Consider the following 15,114-nt stretch of genomic DNA (forward strand, 5'->3'; position numbering starts at 1 on the left):
TGGCATATTACAGGTGCTTAAGCTTGCGGGAAGGAATGATTATGCTTGCGACAAATGAATATCCTTTGGATGTATCGCTACCATGTAAGTGTGTTTACGTATTAGTGGAGAAGTGTTTTCCTGAGCTTCAGTCATTTGTGTATCTATCTGAGGAAGGGATAACTCGAGTGAGAAGGTTTGGCAGAGGAGGGCAAGCTGGAGCCAGGAAGCAAGAGACAGCAAGTAACAGGTGTGACTGTCTCTCTGGGGCCCACCCTGCACTCTGTCAGCTTTCAAACTTGGGCTCAATGTTTTCCCTTTCTCCTGGCACTTTTTAAATTCTCTCACACTGTCAGAACATTCCTATTTAGAAACTGCTGCTGCTGCTGCTAAGTCGCTTCAGTCGTGTCCAACTCTGTGCGACCCCATAGACGGCAGCCCACTGGGCTCCCGCGTCCCTGGGATTCTCCAGGCAAGAACACTGGAGTGGGTTGCCATTGCCTTCTCCAATGCATGAAAGTGAAAAGTGAAAGTGAAGTCACTCAGTCATGTCCGACTCAGCGACTCCATGGACTGCGCTCAGCGATGTTTCTTCCCTTTTGTGGAGGAGGATGAGGAGCTGGTTTCATGCTTCCAACAGATCTGTTTTCCTTCCTTTTTTTAGATTCTCAAATTCTGCTTTCAAAGGGCAGGCAAAATGGAGACTGAAATAATTGATTCAACAACAACCTCAAGGCCTGTAAAATGCCATCTTTGCTACTAACCAGGAAATATCGTATATCACAGGTAGACACTTTTTATACTTTAGAGAAGAAGAAAAAGAATACCATTTTGTCCTCCCTTCTAATTAATTGCCCCCTGGACTAGGACCCTCAAATAACAGTGACAGATAATCTCAGAATTTCTAGATGACAATAGAAGAGGGGATTTCCCTGGTGGTCCAATGGTTAAGACTGTGTGTTTCCACTGCAGAAATCAAGGGTTCAATGCCTGGTTGGGCAATTAAGGTCCCACAGGCCAATGAAGTGGTCAAAACAAGCAAACAAAGAAAAAGAAAACAGAAGAGAGCCTATAAAATTTAAAAAAAAAACTATAGAATTTTTCAGAAGACTGAGAAATCAGGATTCAGGGCTTTCATGGTGGTCCAGGGGTTAAGAACCTGCCTGCCATTGTAGGACATACAGGTTCCATTCCTGGTCAGGAAGATTCCACATGCCTCAGGGCAACTAAGCCAGTGATCCACAATTATTGATCCCGCATGGCCTAGAGTCCACGTACTGCAGCTAGAGAGTAGCCCCTGCTTGCTGCAACTAGAGAAAGCCCTCATGCACCAACGAAGACTCAGTGCAGCCAAGAAAAAATAAAGAATAACAAAAAAAGAGAAAAATCAGGATTCACACATTTCCTGAACCCTTCTCTGTGTCTAACAAAGTCCTATCAAGCATCTAATTCCCCTCCCAAGTCTCGGGCACCAGCAATTCTCTGGCACCCACTGGTCTCACTCTTCCCAACTCCTCCTCCACTTGTAGCCCATGCTCCACCTGGCCTTTCTAGGATTCACTATTGCCCCCACCCCAGGTGATTCTGTTCATTTTCTCTTCCCAGGTAGATTACAGCTACTTTCCCTTGTATGATCCACAGGTTCCAGGGGAAGCTCTCAGCAAAACACATGCTGACTGAGTAACAACAAGAGATTCAGATGTCATAGAATATTAGGGCTAAAAGGAATCTTAGGATCTTTTTGTTCACTTTTTCTGTTTTAGAGAGGATAAGCAGAGACCCAAAGGGTTACCTTTATAGATTTTAAAGAAAAATCATTGGTTCTAGACTGTATGTTCAGCTGAATAATATACTGGGTTTTGTGGTGCAAGCGTGCTTAGTCATGTCCAAGTCTTGAAGACCCCATGGACTGTAGCCTGCCAGGCTCCTCTGTCTATGGGATTTTCCAGGCAAGAATTCTGGACTGGGTTGCCATTTCCTACTCTAGGGGAATCTTCCTGACCCAGGGATCAAACCCACGTCTCTTGCATGTTCTGCATTGACAGGCAGATTCTTCATCACTAACACCTAGGAAACCCTGCTAGAACCATGGTCTTTCTATTCTGACCCCCAACCTTGATCTTCCCTGTTCTGATCTCAAGCCCTACATTCTCAATGAATTGCTGCCCATGGTTTGACCTGACAGTGGGGGAAAAAAAAAAAAAAAACACAATTAGGTCCCAGGATGACAACCTCCTTTCAAAAGGAGGTTGGGAGGACCATCGTGGTGTCCAATGACAACAGAAGGCATCAGAAAGAAAGGGGCACTGACTTGATGGGGTGTGGAGAGTCGGCAAGAAAGTGGCAGGGGGAATTCCCTGGTGGTCTAGTGGCTAAGACTCCAAACTCCCTGTGTAGGGGCCTGAGTTCCCTCTCTGGTCAGGGAACTGGATTCCACATGCAACTAAAAAGATCCCACACGCCGCATCTAGAGATCCTGCGTGCCGTAACGAAGACCCAGTGCAGCCAAATAAATACATAAAATAAATATTTAAATAAACAAATAATACATAAAGTCAGTCATTGATAATAAAATAAAATAGAGGGTAGGAGATAGGGTCTTTAGAGGGCCAATGACCAAGTCTAAGCAGAGTCCAAGCAAATCCAGTTCTTCACCAAAAGGCGATTAGAGTCAGGTAGGAACTGATAGGCATGAGGGGCAGAAGGAGAAACACTAGACAAACCCAGATCTGGTTCTGACTCTACCCTTGACAAGAAGTTTAATTTGGAACAAATTATTTAACTGTCAGGCCCTCAGGCAGACTCAGAATCTTGTAGTCTCTGGTTGGGAGCAAGTCTTCATTCCAAGGATTTGCAATCAGATTTTTTGATCTTTAAAAGCTGGAAGAGGGTTGGAAGGATAAATTGGGAGTTTGAGATTAACATATACAAACTGTTATATATAAAATAAATAACCAACAAGGACCTACTTATAGTACATACACTACTCAGTATTGTGTAATCACCCATAAGGGAAAGACTCTGAAAAAGAATAGACATGTATAACTGAACCCCTTTGCTGTACACTTGAAACTAACACAACATTGTAAATCAGCCATACTTCAATTAAAATTTAAAAAGAGCCTGGAAACAGTACCACTTCAAGTGGAAAACATTAGAGTGAATCATCTTTCCTTGCAGAATGTTGCAATTTGTTTACATCACAGTTTACTCAGAGCCTGCTGTTAAGTCAAAATCCCACGGTTGTTATTTTAGTCTGTTGACGCTGTGGTTGCATATTTCACCAAGTGCCATCATTACCATGGAGGCATAAGACATTTGGCGCTCCTGAATTATGACCGATGGATGGTGGTTAGGTGCTTTTTCTCAGAACACCCTTTTAACTACACGTGTACTGAACTACATGTGTGAACCATATTAAAAAAAAAAAAAGAAATGTTGATCACTTTCAATTAAAACACTAGATGGAAAAAAAAACCTTACACTAGACAGCAAAGAAATACATACTTATAAAACATTCCTCCTCTCAACGTTTTCACAAGGCCTGAATTATCTTGTAATCTGAGGATGCTATAATTTTGGCATCTACATTTGAATTCAATCTCTCTGCTTAAAGCCTCTTGTGAAGTTAAACTCCTATGAGGTTTATTTTAGACTGAAACAGTTTCATATTTTTCATTTTACTACAGAATAGATAAAAGGCCAAATTAAAACAAAAACCAAGGACTTCCCTGGTGGTCCCATGTTTAAGACTCCGTGCTTGCAATGCGGGTGCCTGGGTTCTATCCCTGGCCAGCAAACTAAAATCCCATATGTGTGCAGTGTGGCCAAAACAAAAAAGAGGACCTCAAAATTACGCTGATCATTGGCAAATGCCCTGTTGTAGAAGTGTAGAAAAGCTCTTGAAGTTATCATATGGACACGGTCTGCCCAGCTGTAAACTTAGGTATCTATTTGTAACCCCTTTCACAGTGTCAGAATGTTAGACCTGGAAGGGGCCTTTGAGGTCATCTGATCCAAGCCACTCAATTTCCAAAGGCAGGTAATAAAGATCAGAGGCATAAGAGACTTGCTGAAGTCAAGCAGGAGATTATTTAGTATAGATGATCTGGAACCTGTGTTTTTCAAGTCTCAGCATTACCGTTCTTTGCTCGCTTTTACTTATATTTGTTTTTTAAATTGTTAAATATCATTGCACTGTATATGGTAAAAAACAAAAACTCTCTCTTCCAACAGACTTCCCTCCCACTCTTCCATGTCATCCAACTTTTTAGGGGAAACCACTATTGATAGCTGAGCTTCTCTGGTGGCTCAATCAGTAAAGAACCCACCTGCCAATGCAGGAGACATAAAGAGATGTGGGTTTAATCCCTGGGATGGGAAGATTTCCTGGAGGAGGGCATGGCAACCCACTCTAATATTCTTGCCTGGAAAATTCCATGGACAGAGGAGCCTGGAGGGCTATAGTCTGTGGAGTTGCAAAGAGTCGGACAAGACTGAGCACATGTGCACACACTATTAACAGTTTGCTGTATACATATGCAAATTGCATGTGTGTGTCTAAGTACTGATACATTCATTCACATACATATGGGTATATACATGGGCCAAGATTTTTTTAATTTGCATTATATATAATTTTATTGAATTATAATTGACATATAATATAATGTTAGTTTCAGGTGTACAACATAGTGATTTGACAGTTTTTTAATTTTAATTATTTTTTTATTGAAGGATTTTGCTTTACAGAATTTTGTTGTTTTCTGTCAAACCTCAACATGAATCAGCCATAGGTATTCATATATCCCCTCCCTTTTGAGCCTCCCTCCCCTCTCCCTCCCACCCTACCCCTCTAGGTTGATACAGTGCCCCTGTGTGAGTTTCCTGAGCCATGCAGCAAATTCCCATTGCCTATCTATTTTGCATATGGCAGGCTAAGATTTTTGAAAATGCTTTTACTCCAAACTAGAACCTAACTAAACCAAAATAAAAATGGGGGGTGGGGTGTGATAAAATGGGAGTTCTGAACAACAAAATAAATATCATTCCTAATAGAAATTGCTGTTTCTCTTATCATTGCTCACCTAGAAATTATCATGAAAGCTTAAACATTTGTATTGATTTGACTGCACTGGGCCTTAGTTGTGCCATGTGGGCTCTTTAGCTGTAGCAAGCAAACTCTTGCAGCATGAGGGATCTAGTTTCCTGAACACAGATGGAACCCAGGCCCCCTGCATTGGAAGCACAGGCTCTGAGCCACTGGGCCACCAGGGAATACCCTAGAAATTCTCATAAAATTTGACAAAAGCTATTCAAGCTTCCCAGGTGGAGCCAGTGTTAAAGAACTCACCTGCTGGGACTTCCCTGGTGGCCCAGGGGCTAAGACTCCATGCTCCCAATGCAGGGGGCCTGGGTTTGATTTCTGGTCAGGGAACTAGATCCCACATGCTGCAACTAAGGGTTCACATGCTTCAGCAAAAATTGCAACCAAATAAATTTAAAAAAGAAAATTCACCTGCTAATGCAGGTGATATAAAGGACTCAGGGTTCGATCCGTGGGTCATGAAGATCCCTTGGAGGAGGTCACAGCAACCTACTCCAGTATTCTTGCCTGGAGAATCTCACAGACAGAGGAGCCTGGCCGGCTATAGTCCATGGGGTCTCCAAAAGTCGGACACGACTCAGTGACTAACACACACGAAGGGTCCTCAGTGCTATGCATGGTGGGTAGGGTGGAATTTATCCTTTGGAGCACTCTGTTATCACTTTTGCTTCATAGGATTAGTTTGGTATTTTAGAAAGATCATTCTGGGACCAGAATAGAGGATGGATTAGAGACAGTGAAACCAGCTGAGTGGTTACTGCAATGTGCCAGGCAAAGGGGGGTGAGTGTGTGAACTGAGAACGTGGAGCTGGATGTGCACCAGTCAAAGGAGAAGAGGGGTCTGGATGAAGAGACCTCGGAGGAAGACTCACAGAGCCTGAAAACCAGTTGGATATGGACGTGAAGTGGAGCTGGTAGACACTCTGCCTTCTCATCTCCTAAATCTTTTTAAAAATATTTATTAATTTGGCTGTTCTGGGTCTTAGTTGCAGCACACAAGGTCTTTAGTTGCAGTATGTGGGACTGAATTCCCTGGCCAGTGGTAGAACCTGGGTCCCAGCCCTGGGAGCAGAGAGTCTTAGCCACTGGACCACCAGGGAAGTCCCTAAGATCTTTCTTTCTAAGCGGGAGCTCTGTATCTCTTGCCAACTCTGGCCATGTAAGCTAAGCTAAGCTAAGTCACTTCAGTCGTGTCAGACTCTGTGCGACCCCATAGATGGCAGCCCACCAGGCTCCCGCATCCCTGGGATTCTCCAGGCAAGAACACTGGAGTGGGTTGCCATTTCCTTCTCCAATGCATGAAAGTGAAAAGTGAAAGTGAAGTCGCTCAGTCGTATCTGACTCTTAGTGACCCCATGGACTGCAGCCTACCAGGCTCCTCCATCCATGGGATAACTGGGGCTCAATTAAAGTTTTCTTTATTTTTGTTCTAAATTTACTTCATTTTTTTTCAATTAAAATTTTTGAAGAAATCCTTCATTTTTTTAATCCACTATACAATCCTAAGCAATTCTTGTTCATGTTTTGATTACCAAAATTTTAATGCTTTGTTTTTTCCTTTAAAGCATGATTTCAGCTAATAAAATGGTTCTTATTACTCACCTAGTAATTAAAAAGCTGATGGTTTAGGGGTGTCGAAGTACTCATCTTTGTCTGTGTTTTGGGACCATTTGTGTTTTTTGGAGATGCAAATGCCATCATGAAATAACTGGAAACTCTTCTGTAAGAAAAACTCCACCTGCAGAAGAAATGAAGCATACAATCTTCAGAATACTAAAAACACTCATACCATATAATCTTTTTTAGTACACTGGGACAGGGACTAGGGGGAGAGTAACATTTACTGGGAGTATTTTATATGTCAGGCACTTAACAGGTTTGCTCAATTAAAACCCATAACAATATGGTAAGGTGGTGGGTTTTAGCTTATTTCACAGATGAAGAAAACGAGGCTCACTGAAGTTACATGCTTTGCCCAGAGTTATACAGACAGTAGGTGGTGAAATAGGGAATCAGAGCCAGGTCTGTTTAACTCTGTTTGATTTTCATTGGACCAAGGGGGAAAAATCAGAATCACTCTTAGCTAAGAACATACCATATTGGCCAGAAAGAAGTATTTATAAAATCACCGTGCAATCTGAACTACTCCATTTTGTCCCTTGTGACCTCCTTCTTCCTCTGTTAACTTTCTGACATCTAGCTAACAAGGGCTCTAGCTTGCTACCATATTTAAGAAGTAGAAGAGTACAATGGACAAGGCCAAGAATTTACATATGGACAGATTTGGGTTTATTGGGGAAAATATACAGTCCACCCAGTACTGTACATGTCTGCCTTCATTTTTGTGGCCTCACGGCCTGTGGGATCTCAGTTCTCCCACCAGAGACGGAACTCACATCCTTGTATTGGAAATGCTGAGTCCTAACCATGACTGCTCTTGTTCAGTCACTAAGTTGTGTCCAGCTCTTTGCAACTCCATGGACTGAAATACACCAGGCTTCCCTGTCCTTCACTATCTCCCAGAGTTTGCTCAGACTCATGTCCATTGAGTTGGTGATGCCATCCAACCATCTCATTCTCTCTTGCCTCCCTTCTCCTCCTGCCTTCAACCTTTCCCAGCATCAGGGTCTTTTCCAAGGAGTCGGCTTTTCGCATCAGGTGGCCAAAGTTTTGGAGCTTCAGCTGCAGCATCAGTCCTTCCAATGAATATTCAGGGTTGATTTCCTTTAGGATTGACTCATTTGATCTCCTTGCTGTCCAAGGGAGTCTCAAAGGTCTTCTCCAGTACCACAATTAAAAAGCATCGATTCTTCAATGCTCAACCTTCTTTATGATCCAGTTCTAACCACTGGACAGCCAGGGAAGTCCCTATGTCTGCCTTCATTGAATTAAAACACTCTAATTTCCATGAGGGATTATTTTTCCCTCAGTGTATAGGGTCTGCCGGGTTGGTTAATCAAGGTGACCTCCCCTTGCCCAGTCATGAGACTAAGCTAGGCCAGGTAACTGATGCTGGCTTATCCTTGCTTTACAGCCAAGGTGATTATTCAAAGAACTGTAGATGCTCTGAGGAGTTTGTTAAGCTGTTCTTAGACTCTTCTTGTAGGGGCTTCCTAGGTGGTGCTAGTGGTAAAGAATCTGCCTGCCAATGCTGGAGACATAAGAGATGCAGGTTTGATCCCTGGCTCAGGAAGATCCCCTGGAGGAGGCCATGGCAGCCCACTCCAGTATTCTTGCCTGGAGAATCCCTGGGACAGAGGACCGTGGTGGGCTATGGTCCACAGGATCACAAAGAATCAGACACAACTGAAGCAATTTAGCATACACGCATGTCCTTTCTTATCCATTTTCTGAGCCACCTGATAGCCTTCAATAAATTTCACCTACATTAGCTAGAAGACCCTTCTTGTATGGGCATCCCTGGTGGCTCAGATGGTAAGGAATCTGCCTGCAATGCGGGAGACCTGGATTCGATCCCTGGGTTGGGAAGATTCCCTGGAGGAGGGCATGGCAACCCACTCCAGTATTCTTGGCTGGAGAATCCCCAGCCAAGAGGAGCCTGGACAGAGGAGCCTGGCGGGCTACAGAGAGTTGGACACAACTGAGCGACTAAGCACACAGCACGCACACAGTAGCTAGAATCTATTTCTGTTGTTTGCAACCAAAACTTTTTACATCACACACTTTGGATCCTGGCTCTAAAACTTACTAGCTTTGAAACTTTTTGCAAGTAGTCACTCAGTCGTGTCCGACTAACCCCATGGACTGCAGCACGCCAGGCTTCCCTGTCCTTTACCATCTCCCGGAGGTTACTCAAACTCATGTCCATTGAGTCAGTTATGCCATCCAACCATCTCGTCCTCTGGCATCCCCTTCTCCTCCTGCCTTCAATCTTTCCCAGCATCAGGGTCTTTTCTAATGCGTGGGCTCTTCGCATCGAGTGGCCAAAGAACTGGAGCTTCGGCTTCAGCATCAGTCCTTCCAATGAATATTCAGGACTGATTTCCTTTAGGATTGACTTGGACAGGTACACACTGCTATATTTAAAATGGATAACCAACAGGGACCCACGATATAGCACAAGGAACTGTGCTAAATGGCAGCCTGGCTGGGGGAGAATGGATACATGTACATGTATGGGTGAGACCCTTCACTGTTCGTGTGAAACCACCACAACACTGTTAATTGGTTATACTCCAATACAAAATAAAAAGTTGAAACAAATTAGTAGCATCATCACAGACTTTCTTAGAACTTCCTGTTATTTACAGAGTTCTTCAAAGCCTGTCCTTGAAGGGGGCACAACAAAATATTTTAAGGTAAAAAATATTTAAAGCAGATTGATGGCATTTTCAGTATATATCCTCAGTGTTTCTGTTTGTGCCTTCTTCCTCTCTGAAGGTATGTTTCATATCCAAAGCAGTGGTGCTGAGCTGGGGACTGCACAGGATTTGCCTGCCTGCCTGAGCCAGGGCTCCAAAAGATTATAGCAACAAATATGACAATTTAAAAAAATATTTATTTTTATTTATTTATCTGACTGAGCCAGGTCTTCATTAGGGCATATGGGTTGTAGTTCCCTGACCAGGGATAGAACCCAGGTCCCCTGGACCACCAGAGAATTTACCTGGACAATTTTTTGATCCACATGCCACAACTAAGACCTGGTACAGCCAAATAAATAAAAATAAATATTTTTTAAATTAAAAAACCATTAGTTTTTGACTTACAGATGATTCCCCCAAATGCTAGATCTGAAATTTTGTGACTCTCACTTTACATGTAATATTCCCTCTCAGGTTTAAATTAGAGCTGAAGAGAAAGCCAATGTTTTAAAACCTCAGGGTTTTAAACCTTAGATAATATCTTCCTGCAGTTGCCTGTTGATACCACTCCACTGGAATAAGGGGAAATTAAGGAGGTTCAGATGAGCCCTACATTCTTAGCTCCTAACAGCTAAGTTGCAAAGGTGTAAGAAATGATTTCATTACAGTATTATTAAATGGCTGCTATAAAAACATACATGAGCAGGCAAATATATAAAGCATGGTCACTGAGTCTAGATCTGCTCAGTTAAAAATCACATATTTCCTTTTATATTGCTATTTATTCACGTTTGATATTTCTTCTATTTAAACTGATTGAAGTTGTGTGTGTGTGTGTGTGTGTGTGTGTGTGTGTGTGTGTGCTTTCATTTTTATTAATCTGTTTAGGCCAAGCCACTCGGCTTGCAGAATCTTAGTCCCCAGCCAGGGACTGACCCTGGCCCTTGGCAATGAAGGTACAGAGGCCTAACCTCTGGACCGCCAGGGAATTCCTTAAACCAATTGTTTTCAATCTTTTATTTTTTTCAGGGCTATAAAACTCTTTGAGGATATGATGAAAACTATGAATCTTCTCCCTAGAACAATGTATATTAACATTACATTTTGCTTATACCAAGTTAAAAACTTCCGTTGCAAGCTCAGAAACTCTTTTCCCAGTTTGAGTAGAAAACAATCTGACTGATTTTAAGCACAATTTCTGATTAGGACAAAGTAGCTTTTCCAGCGGAGAAGGTGATGGCACCCCACTCCAGTACTCTTGCCTGGAAAATCCCATGGACAGAGGAGCCTGGTAGGCTGCAGTCCATGGGGTCCCGAAGAGTCGGACATGACTGAGCGACTTCACTTTCACTTTTCACCTTCATGCATTGGAGAAGGAAATGGCAACCCACTCCAGTGTTCTTGCCTGGAGAATCCCAGGGACGGGGGAGCCCGGTGGGCTGCTGTCTATGGGGTCACACAGAGTTGGACACGACTGAAGTGACTTAGCGGCAGCAGCAGCAGCAGCTTTTCCAGGGCCTCCCTAAGGTTTTGCATTATTTTTTTTTTTCCTTCCTGGTTCTTCAGAGCTAGAAATTATTTGAATTAGGCTTTTTTTTTTTTTTTCAAATTAACTTGAACAAAGTTTGGTTTTCAGGAGATGGGCCTGGCTGAGAAAAAGAGCCCTCTTGGTAATAATCTTCCTGAAGCAGGCAAATGAAGGTATCCTGCCCTGGTTTTTGTCATTATCCTTTTACAGTTTTTTCCTCTGCCCACTCTAGAATATGTGCAGTGTGCATATCTGCATGCCCACACTGGTTCACAGTATAGATCACTCAGACACTTTCATACAACATACAAAACAATTACAAGACAAAGCAAGTTGCCTTCCCTCCTTCTACATACAAACCTTGCTGTTGTATTTTCATGACTTCTTTCCCCCTTAATGGCTGTCCTTGCATGTTCCCCTTTAATTTTTCTTTGGATAAAGGGGAAGAAAAAGGGCTTCTGACCCTTACCCCCCAGTGTGTGCTTCTAGTGTCCTGTTTAAAGGCAAGGATAGGTCCTCTGGTAAAGTTCCAGTGGTTACACACCTCCTGTCCCATCTTCAAAGCCATTCTTCACACTGTCACCATTGCACAGCTTCACTAAACACTTATCAGGTCTGTATTACAGGTATAAAGACAAGTCTTGACTATGATGGAGATTACAGTCTACTACAAGAGGGTTTTTTTTTTAACAAATAAAAATGTATATATTTAAGGTGATGTTTTAGCATATGTACACATTGTGGAATGCTTACCACGATCAACCTATGTAACATATCCATCACCTCCCATAGTTACTGTGTGTGTGTGCGTGTGTGCGTGTGTGTGCATGTGTGCGCGTGTGTGTGATTACCCTTGAGATCTACTCTTCCAGCAAATTTCAAGTATATATTATTATTAACTATAGTCGCCATGATCCCTGGGCAGGAAGATCCCCTGAAGAAGTAAATGGCAACCCACTCCAGTATTCTTGCCTGGAGGATCCCATGGACAGAGGAACCTGGTGGGCTACAGTCCACGGGGTTGCAAGAGTGGGAACTTAGCGACTAAACTACCACCACCGTCGCCACACAGTCACCATGCTGTGCATAAGGTCTCTAGAACTCATTCATTTTATAACTGAAGGTTTGATCAATATCTCCACATTTCCCTACGCCCCAACTTTGGCTAACCACTACTCTATTCAGGGAAGTATTTTTTAAAAGGTCTGTTAGTTATTTTTCAGCTCAAAAACCTTCAGAGACTCGCTAATGGCTACAGAATCCTTAGCATGCTGATCTAGGTACACCATGAATCTACCTTTTTGGTTCATCCTCCTTCCTCTCCCTTCACGCACTATCTGTACAGACACTGCACTTCAGACCAGAGAAAGGGGTGCAAAACTGTTGCCTTAATGTGGTTTTCTGAATGTGCTCACCTGAATCCTAAACTCAGTAGTACACAGTAGATGCTCAATAAAAACTTGTCTAAATCAGTGGAATGAATGAACACAATAGTGGAGGTGAGATGGTTTAAGGATTAAAGCTAGTGGCAAAGAAGGTAAAACTCAACATTAGGAACCGAGCATTGGGGTTAGACTCAGGATAATCGGGTTTTTATTTGGCGTTTACAGAGCAGAACACGGTTCAGTTTCTCCACTAACACACAGCTCACCCATTGTACACTGTAGTATCATCAGAGAAGGAAATAGAGATTACCAGGAAATGATCAGGAAATAGGGTACGGTTAGATTTAAATATGAATTCAACTTATATTCAAGTAGGTGGAAACAAAGAGAAACTATAAGACAGTGCAGAGACATAGTGCTTTGATAAGCATATAAGTAATTATTTGTTGGTTATTAATTTCATATATATGATACATCTGGTAATTTAACTGCTAACATAGCGCAAAATGTAATTCCCGGGGTCACTGCCACGGCTCATGAGAAGCGCAGGAGGACCTGAGAGAAGAGCTCTCAAAAGAGTCTCCATCTTTCTCATACAGTGATCCCTGCTCTCACCTGTTCAAGGCTTTCTCCTCACGCCTCTAGCGCTGGTGTTGCCATAGCTCCTGTTTCTGTGACTCCGTCTAGCCCCTACCCCTTCCAGTAGGCCAATCACTACCTATAAATCTTTTCGCTGGCATCCGGGGTCTCTTAGGCAACAATGTGTGGTCTCTTGATTGGCTGGGAGATCCTAGAGGGCTGGCTCCAAAATTGGGCACACGGACAAAGTGGGACCGCCCAGAGAGGGGGAAAGGCTGCCATCTCTCGATATAATGCTAGGACGAATATGCAGGCAATCCTCAAACAAACAGCATTAAATGCCCCCATTTAAGCCGTAAGTATGTTCCAAATCAGGACAACCTACTGAGCATGCCCAGTTATATCATTCTGGTCACTCCAGGGTTCTGAAACGTAAACACCGTTTCTCCGGGTTTTTAGAGTGGCCGACAGGTAAAAGACGGTTGCAGGAAAAGCAATTCTGGAGAAGTTCAATGAAAGAATAGCACTTGCACACAGGAAGTGGAAGAACGTGGGAAAATTGCCCAACACACAAACTCAGCAACGCTTCAACATGAATTTCAAGTTGTTGTATTAGGGAATTCAGGCCGACTAACAGATACACCAGGGAACCAGCAGATGGCATGCCTGAGTAAGGATAACTCCAAATTTGGGGAATTTTACGATCTGGTCTAATTTAATTAATTAAATTTATGAAGCATCTACCATGTAATGAGAGGCAGAGTGAGAATGTAAGAATAAGAAAAGAAATCTAATGAGGAGGGTTTGAAAATGCAATGTAGAAATAACTACTGGGATAGAACTATAAACTAATGCTGGAGAAAAACAACATTTCAGAAGGGACATCTGGGAAGTGTAAAACAGTTCTTATGGGAAGCAGACAACCAAATTTAAAAAAAAAGACTTTTCTCATTATCTCACGTTTTCTAAAATAAAAATGTACTTTCTTCCAAGGTAAATAAATGTAAACCCTATGTTTATATTGTTTCATTGTTTTGAAATAGGCAGCATTTGTATATCTCCCATTTAAAACGAAAATGAAAAGTAAAGCTCATAGAGGTTGCTGCTTTCTTTAGAGCTGACAAAGGATCAGTAAGTGGCCAAATTGAAATGAGAACTTATGTTGTCTGAATTCCAGCCCAGTGGTTTTAAGTATGGTTGTATGTTTTACGATCAGGTTGTATGTAAAATGAATAAACAAAGACTTTTGCAGGGGTGGAGGCCTGGGGGAGGTAAGTAGATGCAATACTAAATTACCATGTATTACCAGTTAACATGGATGGTTTCAAAATGGGTTCATCCAGAAAGAGACCAGTTTTAACAATTCCCTGGGAGTGTTGGGTCTCGGTGAAGTTTCTGAGCTACCAGGGAAGACCTAAAGACTTTCTATTGGTGGTTATAACATTGAATGAAAGAAAGATGGGATTAAAGAGAGCCCGACACTTTATCCCTGTTAGATCTGAATATTTTTATCTCTGAAAATAAGGTCCCTTTCATTGATCCTCTCAACTAGCATCCTCCGGACCTCTCCTTGTTCAGCCCTTTGTCAGTGTGACTGCTGATCCCACAATGAATAACACCATTCACACTGCGTTCACGGTGAGCACATTGGCTCAATGTCCTTGAAAATTTAACATTACTTTCATTTAAATGTTTTAAAAATTCCTTTAAAAAATATTTATTTGGCTGCACTGGATCTTAGTTGCAGCACACAAGACCTTGGACCTTTAGTTGCAGTTTGTGGGATCTAGTTCCCAGTTGTTCTTCAGTCGCTAAGTCATGTTTGACTCTGAAACCCCATCAACTGCAGCACTCCAGGCTTCCCTGTCTTTCACTAGTTCCCAGACCAGGGATTAAACCTAGGTCCTCTGCATTGGGAGGGTGGAATCTTAGTTACTGGATGACCAGGGAAGCCCCTCAACATTATTTTTAAAGGAAATATTTCAACCATAAAGAAAGTTTACAGACTTGCCTAAGAAACACCCTTTTCTCCCTGCAGAGATTATTAAAAATGTTAACATTTTGCTTCATGTGTGTGTGATTAACAGTTGAAGCCTCTTTTACATGCTGCCCAGATCTCATTTCCACCCTGCCTGCCTAGAGGCATCCACTGTCATGACATTTAGTGTGCTGCCTACTTGTCCACTTTTTATGCTTATTATATATACATGT

At 42.4% G+C, this 15,114-nt stretch overlaps 1 long non-coding RNA gene across 1 annotated transcript in view; it reads right to left on the reverse strand.

Moving 5' to 3' along the window:
* LOC114117542 (uncharacterized) overlaps positions 1 to 13,016 on the reverse strand; it is a 28,158-nt gene extending 15,142 nt beyond the window's left edge. Inside the window, exons 1-2 of the long non-coding RNA XR_003591159.3 lie at positions 12,940 to 13,016; positions 6,689 to 6,824 (exon numbers count right to left, since the gene is read on the reverse strand). This is a non-coding gene — a long non-coding RNA (uncharacterized LOC114117542). The remainder of the gene's footprint in view (positions 1 to 6,688; positions 6,825 to 12,939) is intronic.
* Positions 13,017 to 15,114: the final 2,098 nt, after the last annotated feature.

This window comes from Ovis aries, chromosome 13 (assembly GCF_016772045.2).
Source record: "Ovis aries strain OAR_USU_Benz2616 breed Rambouillet chromosome 13, ARS-UI_Ramb_v3.0, whole genome shotgun sequence".
NCBI classification, from domain to species: domain Eukaryota; kingdom Metazoa; phylum Chordata; class Mammalia; order Artiodactyla; family Bovidae; genus Ovis; species Ovis aries.